Source organism: Lampetra fluviatilis, chromosome 69 (assembly GCF_964198595.1).
Source record: "Lampetra fluviatilis chromosome 69, kcLamFluv1.1, whole genome shotgun sequence".
NCBI lineage: Eukaryota > Metazoa > Chordata > Hyperoartia > Petromyzontiformes > Petromyzontidae > Lampetra > Lampetra fluviatilis.
In genome coordinates this window covers 4,008,868-4,022,838 of record NC_136343.1, presented here as the reverse complement: position 1 = coordinate 4,022,838, position 13,971 = coordinate 4,008,868, and the positions used below count along the sequence as shown (strand labels likewise).

Genomic DNA, 13,971 nt, shown 5'->3' with positions numbered 1-13,971 from the left:
CAACATCAAGGTGGTTGTTGTGGTTATGTTGCTTGTTATGGTTGTGGTGGTTGAGGTGGTTTTGGTTGTGGTGGCTGCGGTTATAGTTGTGGTTGTATCGGTGGTTGTAGTGGAGGTTTTAGTTGTGGTGTAGGTGGTTATGTTGGTTGTTATTGTGCTTTTGGTTGTGATTATAATTGCGGTTGTGGGGGTTATATTTTTTGTTGCTATAGTTGTGTACGTGGAGGTTGCGGTGGTTATGTTATGGTTGTTGTGGTTATAGTTGAGGTTGTGATGGTTGTAGTTATAGCTGTGGTGGTTATGTTCTTGTTGTTATACTTGGGTTTGTGGTTATATTTGTGATTGTGGTCAAAGTTGTGATGGTTATGTTATGTTTTTGGGGTTATAGTTGTGGTGAAGATGGTTATGTTGGCTTTCATGGTTGTTGTATATGTAGAGTAGCGGTTCGCATGCCACGCCACGGACCCGAGGAAGTTTGATTCCCGCTCACGGCCAACACCAGTGACGATCATCTGAACCAGTCCAGAGCTTACCCTAGCCAACTGTGCTAACCGGAGATGTGGTTATAGTTGTGGTTATATTATGGTTGTGGTTATAGTTGCTGTCCATAGTTTTAGTGCTCAGAGTTGTGGTTGTAAATATGGTTATAATTGTGGTTATAGTTGTGGGTGTGGTTATAATTGTAGTTGTTGGTTTTGGTTACAGTTGTGGTTATAGTTGTGGTTATGGTTGTGGTTTTATTTGTGGTTATGGTTGTGGCTGTGGTTACATTTGTGATTGAATTTGTGGTTATAGTTGTGGTTGTTGGTTGTGGTGGTGATGCTGGTGCAGGTGGTGGGTTGGAGGCCACGTTCTGTGTCCCCTGCCCATGTGGTTCCAACAGCGATGGCTCCAGCCGGCACTGTCGCCCCTGTGCTATGTGGGTCACACGAACTTGTCTCCCAGCATGCCTTGAAGTCATCATTATAGGAGCCCTCGCCTCCTCCACGCACTCCTCCTATCTCTCACCTCCACGCACTCTCCTCCTCCACAGACTCCTCCTGCCTCTCACCTCCTCCCCGTGTCTCCCCCTCTCTCTCTCTCTCTCTCCCTGTGTCTCCCTCCTCTCTCTCCCTGTGTCTCCCTCCCCTCTCTCCCCGTGTCTCCCTCCCCTCTCTCCCCGTGTCTCACCCACTCAGCCACCCACTCAGCCACTCAATCACTCAGCCAACTGACTCAATCAGCCACTCACTCAACCACTCAGTCACTCAGCCACTGACTCATTTAGCCGCTCACTCAACCTCTCACTCACTCAACCACTCACTCACGCAGCCACTCATCCACTAACTCAGCTATTCACTCACTCAGCCACTTACTCAGCCAGTCACTCACTCAGCCACCCACTCAGCCACTCACTCAACCACTCACTCAGCTGCTTAGTCACTCTGCTACCCACTCACTCAACCACTCACTCATTCAACTACTCACTAACTCAGCCACTCACTCCCTCAACCACTGACTCAATCACTCACTCAGCCACACTCTCATTCAATCACTCACCTAGCCACCTGCTTATTTGTTTATTTTACCAGGTAATGCCCATAAGATATATATCTATTTTTCAGACGTGACCTGGCCACATATTATTGCCAAATTAAGTGGCTTTTTACGTGTAAATTTATATCAGCAACTATAAATGTGGAGGGACAAATAGAAGAGCCAGACATAAATTCACACGACAAAGGGGAGAGTGAGAGAAACATGTAAACTCCAAATATACAACAGGCATCAGGGTCGGGATTGCTGTATATATTGTCTTGAAAAATAATAAAAATCAAATGAAAAATGTAAAAGGTGTCATTTTACAAAATTAGGTAATTATGTCAATGTATGCAATGATGCTAATTAGGTGCGGCTTTGTTGTCTAGGGGTATTACTAATCGTGATAATTGTCAGTGATGTGTAGGGTCTGGGTTCATATTTGTCGTGTCACTGGGGTCTAAAATAGGCTGGTAGGGTGGGGTTATAATGGCCAGGTAGGGTGGGGTAAAATGGCCTTGTCAGGAGTCCACCTCCTCCACCACCAGTTCCACCTCAACCTCCTCCACCTCCCACCTCCTCCTCGCAGGAACCCACCCACTCATCCAACCATTCAATCACCCATCCACCTACCCACTCATTCATTCACCCATCCACCCACCAAGTAACTCTACCACCCAACCACCAACTCACTCTAGCACCCACCAAATCACTCTCCCACCAATGACCCATTCGCCTACCCACTCATTCAGGACGTCATGGGACAGACCTAACAGGTGCCATGGGGGTTGACTGCTGTGCCACGCTACGTGCAGGAGGAGGAGCTCATCACTTCAATGTGACATACAGTGACCTCACCACTTGAATGTGACATGCAGTGATCTCATCACTTGAATGCGACATGCAGTGAACTCACCACTTGAATGCGACATGCAGTGATCTCATCACTTTTTTCACTAAAACACTCACTAACTCTCACACTCAATCACTCTCTCATGCACTCACTTTCACTCATTCTCACTCTCTCCTCACTCTTTCACTAGAATACTCACTCTCACTCAATGTCACTCTTTCACTAAAACACTCACTAACTCTTACACTCACTCTCACTCATACTCACTCTCCCATTTACTCTGACGCTTACTCAAATTCACGAACTTTTTCACTCAAGTCTCACCAGTCACACCACAAATTGTTGGGGGGTCACGTGGCCACTCGTTGAGCGGGAGGGGTCTGAGGGTCTGACGCAACAGAGATAGGGGCGTGGCCATAGCCGTGGAGGTGTGACGTCACTGCACGCATGTAGTGAGAAGGTGCAGAGGAGGTAACTGCAGTAGCAGCACAAAGAGCCGAGCTCTTGTTGCGATTATTTACGGGGATTGGAAAAGAGCAGGAGGCACGGTGAGACTCCATATCACACTCACCCTCTCACTAACTCACTCACACACTCTTAAAGGCACTCTCACATTCACTGTCTCTTTCACTCGCACTCACTCTTTCACTAAAACACTCACCAACTCTCACACTCAATCACTCTCACTCATACTCACTCTCACTCATACTCACTCTCATACTGACTCTGACACTGACATTCACAAACTTTTTTGCTCAAGTCTGACACGCACAGCACGAACCGTTGAGCGGTCACGTGGTCACTCGTTGAGTGGGAGGAGTTTGAGTGTCTGACGTAACAGAGATAAGGGCGTGGCCAAGGGCGTGGCCATAGCCGTGGAGGTGAGTGACGTCACTGCACGCGTGTAGTGAGACGTGCAGAGGAGAAATTGGCAGCAGTAGCAGCAAAAAATTAACCCGTAAAAACAAAGTTTTTCACTATAAATCCTTTATATGCGTGGCATCGGTTTTATTTTATTATTCATTTCTATTTTTCTTGAGTAAGAATTTCATTTTTATTACATTGGTATTTTAAATGAAATATAAGGAAAGTCGTATATAAGGATTATAAGGTTTTCAGTTTTTGTATGATTGTTTATATTGTACATTTTTGTTGATTTCTTGAATAATTTCTGTGTTTAGGAAAAATATATGATTGTGTTAGTGAAATATTTTTTTTCCTAAAAAGTGTAAAATTTTGGAAACAAAATTTCACAAAAATAAATTGTCACGCACAACGAGTCTGTGCAAAATGTCAGCTCGATTGGATCACGGGAAGTGGGTTAAAAAACGACCGAAAGATTTGCACGGTCGTAAGCGCGCAAGCAAGCAAGTGAACTTAATATAAAGGATTTAAAAATGGATACGTATTTCCCCCTTTCGTCCCCTCTGCTTTATCAATGTTGATTCCTGTCACCAAAGTACACTGATTTCACACTCTCTTCGATCGGCACAGTACCACCTTCGCTTATCATCGTCAGATTCATAAACTTGACGTCTACAAAATGAACAACTTTTTCTCAGCTACCCCAGGTGGGACTCGAACCCACAATCCCTGGCTTAGGAGGCCCCAGTGCCTTATCCATTAGGCCACTGGGGCTACATGTAGCATGATGAAAACCTGGCTTATATACAGACTTCTTAAATAAACTCGCAATAATAATAGAAATGGATATGTATTTTCCCCTTTTATTCTCTGCTTTATCAATGTTGATAATTGTCACCAAAGTACACTGTTTAAAACTCTTGATTTGAAGCTTTCGTGACTTCAGGAATCCATACTCTTTGGTTCTTTTGGTAAATTCACGTAGGTATAAAATAAAAGAAATCACGACGTTTCGGGCTCAACACAAGCGTCTATCATCAACACAAGCATCCATCATCATCATCTAATGATGGACACTATACCGACGTAACTTTACCGAAAGAACCAAAGAGTATAATTGAACACTGTTTTAAAACTCTCTTCTATAGGCACAGCGCCATTTTGGCTTTTCATTATCAGATTCGTTAACTTGACATTTTGATTTTACAAAATGAACAGCTTTTTCTCAGCAACCCCAGGTGGGACTCGAACCCACAATCCCTGGCTTAGGAGGCCAGTGCCTTATCCATTAGGCCACTGGGGCTACATGTAGCATGATGAAAAGCTGGCTTATGTACAGACTTCTTAAATAAACTCACAATAAAAAAATATGTTTTTCCCCTTTCGTCCCCTCTGTTTTATTCATGTTGATAAGTGTTTTTTTCCTAAAAAGTGGAAAATTTTGGAAAAAAAATTTCACGAAAATAAATTGTCACGCACAACGAGTCTGTGCAAAATGTCAGCTCGATTCGATCACGGTAAGTGGGTTAAAAAACGACCGAAAGATTTGCACGGTCGTAAGCGCGCAAGCAAGCAAGCGAACTTAATATAAAGGATTTAAAAAGAGCCGAGCTCTTGTAATAATAGGTTTTTACCCTTTCAACTGGTACAAAAATTGACACCTTTATACAAGTCATCATGTTTGCAATAACCACAACACAAGCAGTCAAAATGCAAGCAAAAAGAAACAACTCTGATGATAATGATATGCACTGTCCTTGAAGTTGATTGGTCCACACCCGAGACAGTTGAAAGGGTAAAAACCTATTACTATATTTTGCCACTGGTAAAGATGTCTCATAGTGTAAATGCTTACCCCGAGCTCTCAATACTCTGATAGTGCACTGTCTTTGAGTTGTACGCCTTTTGGCGTCATCTGGTCCAACACCAATGGAGACTAGGCTCTAAGAAAAGCTGTCTCGGGTGTGGACCAATCAACTTCAAGGACAGTGCATATCATTATCATCAGAGTTGTTTCTTTTTGTTTGCATTTTGACTGCTTGTGTTGTGGTTATTGCAAACATGATGCCTTGTATAAAGGTGTCAGTTTTTGTACCATTTGAAAGGGTAAAAACCTATTACTATATTTTGCCACTGGTAAAGGAGGTCTCATTCTTTACGGGGAGTGGAGACGAGGAGGAGGGAGCACAGTGAGACTCACGCTCACTCACTCCCACACTGTCAGACTCGCTGTTTCACTCTCAAACTCTGTCTCACCCTCACTGTAATCACTCTCACATACTCTCTCATTCACTCACTCATTCTCTGTCACATGCACTCTCTCACTCTCCCACTCACTCTCACACTAACTCACTATCACACTCACTCTCTTACACTCCCGCTCAATAACTCACGAGTATTTACTCTCACGCTCACATTCACTATCTTACTCATACTCATTGTCTCACTCGCTCACTCACATGCACTCTCACACACACTCTTACTCTCCCGATCAATAACTCTTACATGCATTCACATTCACACTCACTAACTCACACTCACTCTCTCACTCACTTTATCATGCTCCCACTCACTCTCATTAACTCCCCCACTCACTCATTCTCACATTCTTTCATGCTCACTCTCTCACTCACTCTGTCTCACTCGCACTTACTTACCATCACACTTACTGTAACTCTCTCATTCACGTTCACACACATTCACTCTAACACTAACTCTCTCACTCTCCCATGCACTCTTACAACATCAATCTCACACTAACTTTCACACTCATTCTCACTTTCACACTCCCTCACACACTGAATCTCACACTCACTAACTCTCAAATTCACTCACATTTACTCTCAATCACTCATGCTCACTCACTAACTCTGACACTCATCTTCACACTATCTCACTCTCAAACTCATGCACTCTCACACTCACTCTCACTATCTCACTAACTCTAAAACTCATGCAGTCTTACACTCACTCTAATACTTACAAACTCTCACGCTCACTCACTCTCTCATAATCACTTTATACTTCCATGCAATCAGTCACACAGGGTTGGCATCGTACCCACAACTTCCTGCATCCAGGCGAGGGAGATAACATTTTAGTCTACAATATTGGAGGACTAGTCAACTGGTAGACTAACAGTCCACTGGTAGACTAATAGTCCACTGGTAGACTAACAGTCCACTGGTAGACTAACAGTCCACTGGTAGACTAATGCACAGGGACAAATGCCACTGGGAGTTCCCAATGGCTGGACCACGTAGCAACTTCGCCCCATATAGCCAAAGCCTGGTCTTCCTCACTATGGAACCCAGGGCCCTCAGCGATGTTGGCTCATTGCTCACTTGCTGCACTTTCCCCAAAAGATTGCTGAAGGTTATACCGGGTGACCTGCATCTTTGTCTGTGTGTAGATGGCCAAGGCTGAAGAGAAGGTGGGCTCCAGGAGCAGCATGCAATGGAGTGCGCTGCCCACATCGGACAGCATTGCCATCGCCAGTAGTAAAACCCCACGAGGTGATAGATATGATCAGAGAAGTCATGGTGGGGGACGTCATGGTGGTCACAGTTGAAAACAATAACAAGCATGTGAATGGCTATGGAATAAAAATGTCGCGAGACAGGGTGGCACAGCAGGAACACTCCTCATGCATTTCTCTTTGGAGTCGGGATGATTTCCCCCTGCTCTGCATGGGATTCCTCCGGGTTTGCCATTTTCCTCCCACAGCTAAAGAAAATTATTCAAACATCCCAATGCAAAAAAAAAATTAGTGTTAGTGATTATATGCAGTCCAGGGACTCGGTGGAGCTTTCTTTGGTAAACAAGCATCGTATATTTTATTATCATTTCAGCAGGAAGGGCCCAATAAGTGGCTAGGCTATGTTTCTTGGGTGTCCTACGATCGTATGGATGTTAAACAAGTCTTCATGACAAAAGCGCGGTTTCATACAGTGAGGGAAAAAAAGTATTTGATCCCCTGCTGATTATGTACGTTTGCCCACTGACAAAGAAATGATCAGTCTATAATTTTAATGGTAGGTTTATTTGAACAGTGAAAGACAGAATAACAACAACAAAATCCAGAAAAACGCATGTCAAAAATGTTACAAATTGATTTGCATTTTAATGAGGGAAATCATTATTTGACCCTCTCTCGATAAGAACGATTTCTGGCTCCCAGGTGTCTTTTATACAGGTAACGAGCTGAGATTAGGAGCACACTCTTAAAGGGAGTGCTCATAATCTCTCAGCTTGTTACCTGTATAAAAGACACCTGTTCACAGAAGCAATCAATCAATCAGATTCCAAACTCTCCACCATGGCCAAGACCAAAGAGCTCTCCAAGGATGTCAGGGACAAGATTGTAGACCTACACAAGGCTGGAATGGGCTACAAGACCATCGCCAAGCAGCTTGGTGAGAAGGTGACAACAGTTGGTGCGATTATTCGCAAATGGAAGAAACACAAAAGAACTGTCAATCTCCCTCGGCCTGGGGCTCCATGCAAGATCTCACCTCGTGGAGTTGCAATGATCATGAGAACGGTGAGGAATCAGCCCAGAACTACACGGGAGGATCTTGTCAATGATCTCAAGGCAGCTGGGACCATAGTCACCAAGAAAACAGTTGGTAACACTACGCAGTGAAGGACTGAAATCCTGCAGCGCTCGCAAGGTCCCCCTGCTCAAGAAAGCACATATACATGCCCGTCTGAAGTTTGCCAATGAACATCTGAATGATTCAGAGGACAACTGGGTGAAAGTGTTGTGGTCAGATGAGACCAAAATGGAGCTCTTAGGCATCAACTCAACTCGCCGTGTTTGGAGGAGGAATGCTGCCTATGACCCCAAGAACATCTCCACCGTCAAATATGGAGGTGGAAACATTATGCTTTGGGGGTGTTTTTCTGCTAAGGTGACAGGACAACTTCACCGCATCAAAGGGATGATGGACGGGGCCATGTACCGTCAAATCTTGGGTGAGAACCTCCTTCCCTCAGCCAGGGAATTGAAAATAGGTCGTGGATGGGTATTCCAGCATGACAATGACCCAAAACACGGCCAAGGCAACAAAGGAGTGGCTCAAGAAGAAGCACATTAAGATCCTGGAGTGGCCTAGCCAGTCTCCAGACCTTAATCCCATAGAAAATTTGTGGAGGGAGCTGAAGGTTCGAGTTGCCAAACGTAAGCCTCGAAACCTTAATGACTTGGAGAAGATCTGCAAAGAGGAGTGGGACAAAATCCCTCCTGAGATGTGTGCAAACCTGGTGGCCAACTACAAGAAACGTCTGACCTCTGTGATTGCCAACAAGGGGTTTGCCACCAAGTACTAAGTCATGTTTTGCAGAGGGGTCATATACTTATTTCCCTCATTAAAATGCAAATCAATTTATAACATTTTTGACATGCGTTTTTCTGGATTTTGTTGTTGTTATTCTGTCTTTCACTGTTCAAATAAACCTACCATTAAAATTATAGACTGATCATTTCTTTGTCAGTGGGCAAACGTACATAATCAGCAGGGGATCAAATACTTTTTTTCCCTCACTGTAGGTGGTGATACCAAATTCGTTATCAGTCTGTTCTTCACATGTTACAGGAATACGGAACTGGTTAAAAATGCAATGAAAAAAAAACACGACCCCATTGCTTAGTGAACAAATTAAAGAAACGAAAATGTTTTATTTGACAAAGCAATATTATAATAGGACAATATTAATCATCATTGTTCTTATGTTTGCAGAAATCTTGAAGCTCTTTGGGGATTTCCTGACCCCCACCGAGAGAAGCGAGGTCCTCAACGTGAATAACGTCTGGTATTTCGGAGGCCATAACAAAGGCTTTGGCACTCAAAACCATGGCTACGATGATGTCTACAACCATTATGTCTCGGTACGACTCTCCTCAGGTCACGTAACACGTGGAGAACACACAAAGTCTGCACACTGACAAACACCATAATAATCTGCAGAACAGGCGGACAACATACCCTACACATTCACACTAACTCTTACACATGCCACACATATATTGCATCCATACTCAGTGACTGAATGAGCAGTGATTGGATCAGTATACTTAGTTGATGTGATTGCACCGCAGGTCGAGCATGAGCATCTCCATTTCCAATATGAGGTGCTGAAAAAGGTGGTCGGACCTTACAGCCAGATCTTCAAATGCCGTGACCACAAGACCAACACCCGAGTGGCTGTGAAGATGTGGAGACAGTCATTCAGGTAAGACTTCACAATGGCTTGCATGGAGAAGGCAGGACAGTAAATCAATTCCATATTTACGTGGGTAGTGTTATGGTGCTCATATGTGTGGGTTTTCTCTGGATTTATGTTTAACTTCTTTCGCGCCGTACGTAGCCCACTGTTAATCGCAGATGCGGTGAAGGACAACTGTCTTTGAGAGCGAGCGACAAACTGTTACAAGGGTCAATTATTGTAATTAATATGAAGCTGTGGATTTCTGCTGTTTAGTGCCGAGGAAGACCACAGCCAGTGGATGGAGTACCACATCTTGCTCCAACTTCAGGGCTGGGCCAATGATGATGTCAACGTTGTCAGAATCCTCGACTTTTTCACCTTCAGGGGTCACAACTGCCTCGTCATGCAGCTCATACCGAAGTACGTACCCTGCTGTCTGAGCAGAGACATGTAAAGCTGGCTGCTCCACTCCATTTTCTTCTCCAGCCTTGCTAATTTTTCGATAGCCACACCGACAACCGTCAGTGTGACGGCAGTGGTAACACTCATGCATCATTCCAAGAGCTTGGGTTTGATTACTGACTCGGATAAGTGTCTGTGTGGAGTTTGTTCTCCACTTGTTCTGCATGGAATTTATCCCCATTCTCCGCATTCCTCCAATAGCGAAACACTCGCACATAATTTAATTGGCATCGGCCAAATTTGCCAGTGCTGAGAAAATACCTTAAAAATAACTCAGTTGGGATTACACATAGGAACAATGTCACCCCGACAGGAGAAACTTGGCAGGACCCTCAGGAAAAAAGTGTTTACATTTAGTGAGGCTTCCATGGATAAACGAGTATAATAATTGTTGATAATTTTTATTGCTTACTCAGCCCTTTAAAGGATGGCACTGACTTTGTGTTGTTGTCTCCTTAACAGAAGACGTCTGTTAAGTGCCATTGATTGCACTGCACCCCAGCACATTGAGATGACAATGGTGAAACTCTTCACCAAGTCCATCCTCAAATTCCTCATTCATCTCCATGCAAAGGGAATCGTGCATGGGGATATCCAGCCGGTGAGTGGACACCAGGTTCCGCACAACTGCAGCATTAATTTGAGTTCCCGTTCGGGGCTCGTCTTCGTAGAACCTATACCCATTGATCAAAGCGTTAATGCATCTGCTCTGTCCAACTGTCAGTAGCTGCGGGTCATGATAACTGTCGTACAGAGGGTTATATATGGGTGAAACTTGAGTTTAAAGTTTTGTTGCTATTAGGGACTCGCACTAGAGAAAAGCAGACATGTCGAAACAAAGCATTGCCCAAATCATGGAGACACAAACCAGTGCAAGTAAAAGGACGCTTTGAAATTAAGCAACTGTGCTTTAACCTGACAGCTGCCCACCTGTTTCCATGCTGCTCATGCGCATGAGAATGCGTTACCAACTTCATGCATGTGCATGCTTCTGCCTAACTAACACTCACAGCTACAAGCTCCGTTCGGCCCTCTTGTAACAATCGTCATACAGGTATGATAAGAGCGCCCTCCTTTACGCCGGGCACCCCAGAGTGCTCTATATGAGATTAGAGATTGGAATAATCTCATCTAAATACATTTGAAAGGGCACCCCAGTGGCATCCGTCAGAAAACATTCTCTTGAGTTGCGATGAATAACCTTGGCAAAAGCGTGTCATCTCAGATTCCCCTTTTAATATTTATTGTGGTATTTTGCTACATGACCAATCTGCTGCAGGCTGAATAGTTGTGCATGCCTGTAATCCAGCACTGTAGAGCCGCAGGTTGGTGGATCACACCAATGGTGTGAAACATCATCTGTGGCCCCTCCTCGTGCCTCGGAGTGGTTCTCTCTCTTCCAGATAGAGTGAATACTGCATGGCATTGGCGTATTACAAGTTGACATTATTTATCATGACCTCTGAATGTGAATATCTTCTGCTGCCTATCGTCTAGAGGAACATGTCGATTAAAGAGCCTGGGGCAGGGACCATCCGGATGATGAGTTTTGAAAACAGCTTTTTGGTGGGACGCCAACGTGAGTCGTGAGTGTGTGGCAGAGTATGAGAATGTGTGTGTATGCAGTTCAAGGAGCGGTAGTGTAGTGGTTAGCACACTGCATTACGAAACTGGTGACCCAGGTGAGAGTGGCGATTTTCTGAACTGGTTGTGAGCCTCCCCTAGGTAGACTCAGTCTCAAATGAGTACCTGGTGTGGTGTGTAAACAATGCCACTCAGGAGACAAAGGCATGGTGCAGGCCACCCACCCCCCTCAAGTGTCGTTTTGGACTTCATAGGTGGTCACTAATTGCACCTGCCCCAACAATGTCTAAGGCTACACGGGGGAACTTTTCTTTGTTTATGCAGTGAGGAACCGTAGTGTTGGGGTTAGTCGACAGCACTACAATCCTGGTGACTGTAGTCAAATTTGCGTTCATGAATATCTGAACCAGTCCTGGGCCTCCCCTAGGTCGACTCAGCCATAAATGAGTACCATGTGCGGTGTCTAGGCACCACCAGTTTAGAAGACAAAGGTGGCTGGGCGTGGTGCTGGCCACCCATCTTCGTGTGTGTTGTTCAGGCCTTCATTAGGTGCTCGCTAAAAGCAAATGCCAGATAAATTTGTTAAAGGCTATATGGGGACGTTTTGTGTGTGTGCACACGTGTTTGCGTCTCTTCACCTGTGTGTGCATGTGTCTAGACCTATGGGTGAGTACATGTGTTTGTATACATGTTTTTTCGTGCCTGTGTGTTGCTGTTAAAGGCTATATTGGTTATGTTTGTATTTTGTAATTCACAGGTTCACAGATTTTTGGTTCCCCCGCGTACCTTGCCCCAGAGGCATACCTGGGCCACATGTCATCTTTCCCGGTTGACATGTGGGGGCTGGGGTGTACAGTGGCCGAGTTGGCTACCGGGCGCATCCTCTTTCCCGCCATCAACAAACACGACCAGCTCCCGTGTTATATGGAGGTATTGCCCACACAGCAGTAACACTGACAATTCCGTTATTGAGTGATCAATTTCATGACCAATTTGCTCTTGAAATCGCGCAACTCAGTCATTGCTTCTAACCATGTTTTTCACTTCTCATCGAGTATTTCCGCATCAAGGGTATTAAAATAATATTCAGAATTGGTATGACCAATTGAACATGCGACAGGAAATACTTCCTTACAATTCCCTGAGCAGACCACTTGAGTCGTCTCTTCTGTGAGAAAGAGGCGTACGACTGCTCGCGACTGGTTGCATGGTTGTCCACACACAAGCTACTGAGTTGCATACAACCGCATGACAGAACCAATTACTCAGGCATAGACCTGTCAATGTAACTGTGAGCGGAACGCATAGATTTTTAGAGCTGGTGTTATGACTCGTGATAGATTATTGCATGAGGCCACGGATTGGCCAAATGTAACCCTACACCACCTGCAAATAATTTGAATTGTCAGATGAACGAGCATTTATCGCGCCAATTATTGTTGTTTCATCTCAACTGCTTGTAATGAAGAAAATTCTCACAACCATATAAGCAATTTCAAATGACGCCACGGGACCCATTACCTCCGCTGTGAATGAGGCAGATGGTGCATAGTATTTTGTGGTTTAATACCGCAGTAAAGACCAGGGCAGTCACTGGGATTGATCCGTGAACTTCTGCAACGTGCGGCGTTCGCGGTTTTGCTGGGCCATGCCAATAACACTGCCCCGCGCCTGCATGCGAGAACCATCGGGAGCGGTAGCCGAGTGGTTAGCACCCTGACCGTGTGGTGTTGAATGTTGGACCAGTCCTTGGCCTCTCAAATATCGACTCAGCATTAAATCAATACCTGGAGTGATTTGTAAAATAGTTGCTGTGGTGTGGCCTTGGGTGCTGTGCCATCATCAGTAGGTGCTCACAAACAGAACTTTCCACACAAGTGTGTCAATACTGTATGGGTGATCATTGTCTCTGTGTGAATTGTGTGTAGATCCTCGGGATGCCTCCTCAGAATTTGATTGATGACGCGCCTGAGAGAAACAAGTACTTTGGTGAGTGAAGGGGCGTGCGGGGGAATCGCGTTAAGTTTGAGGGGGAGCTGGGTCCGTTAAGAGTTTAGTGGGGCATTACTTTGTATATTCAACTATTTCCACATGTGTTTTGGCAGTCAATATGATTCGTAATGCATTTTTGGGGAAGGGTTAGGCCTCATGGTGATCTGCCCAAATTTGTGTCATTAAGGTTCTCCAACCACCCGACAAAGGCAAGCAAATTAAAGTACCATGAGTGCAAGCGATTAAAGAGACGCCAATCATAATTATTTTTGTTGAATCACCTGTAATGTGAAGGGTAATGTTCAAAACCACGTTTAACAATGAGATCAGACGTTTTTGGGATGCTGCAGAGGCGAGGAAACGTTACCTCCCTCACCTGCAATGCAGAAGATCGTAGCGTGGATCCCCACCCTGGTTGCTGTACATTGCGGGAACTTATCTTCTCCCTTTTGCCTGGTCGCCTCTTAAAAAGAGGCAATAGTTCAGTG

General features: G+C 44.7%; 2 non-coding genes across 2 annotated transcripts; both read right to left on the bottom strand.

Annotated features, from left to right (window-relative positions):
* Positions 1-3,934: 3,934 nt before the first annotated feature.
* Positions 3,935-4,009, bottom strand: TRNAR-CCU (transfer RNA arginine (anticodon CCU)). The gene has a single exon. It is a non-coding gene; the product is annotated as a tRNA-Arg (tRNA).
* A 456-nt stretch (positions 4,010-4,465) lies between these two features.
* TRNAR-CCU (transfer RNA arginine (anticodon CCU)) lies at positions 4,466-4,538 on the bottom strand. The gene has a single exon. It is a non-coding gene; the product is annotated as a tRNA-Arg (tRNA).
* Positions 4,539-13,971: the final 9,433 nt, after the last annotated feature.